The following is a 476-nucleotide window of genomic DNA, read 5'->3' on the forward strand; positions in this document are numbered from 1 at the left end:
TAGGGCTATAATTTATCTTCAATTGGACCAGGGCCTGCAGGAGTTTGGTCCTACATATTTCTGGCCTGCAGCTACATGAAGGGAATTCTGCCTCTAGTGATTGAGAAAACTCAAGGATTTCCTTACAAAGGAATTTCATTTGTTGATGGCTTGACTCTGGAAACATCACTGTATCAACGATTGTTGTTATTCCTCTTAATCAAATTCTTCTCAGCTCCATCCTGAGATGTTTCAGCTGTCAGCCTGGGTGGCCAGGCCTGTAGCCCATTGTACCTTTCTGCCCAAGGGGTGATACAGCCCTGTGCACTGGCTGTTCAGAGATAGTGGTAGAGCCATGTTTATTTTTCCTGGCTGTGCCTTTAAGAGCTGCAGGAATGTGAAGGGAGTCTGGATGAGGGGTGGGGTCTCCCAGTAGGACTTCTGGGAAAAGGATCCTGGGAATTTCTGCCAGAAACTAAACTGAGATTCCAACTTTG

Source organism: Colobus angolensis, unplaced genomic scaffold (genome assembly GCF_000951035.1).
Source record: "Colobus angolensis palliatus isolate OR3802 unplaced genomic scaffold, Cang.pa_1.0 Scaffold381, whole genome shotgun sequence".
Taxonomy (NCBI): Eukaryota; Metazoa; Chordata; class Mammalia; order Primates; family Cercopithecidae; genus Colobus; species Colobus angolensis.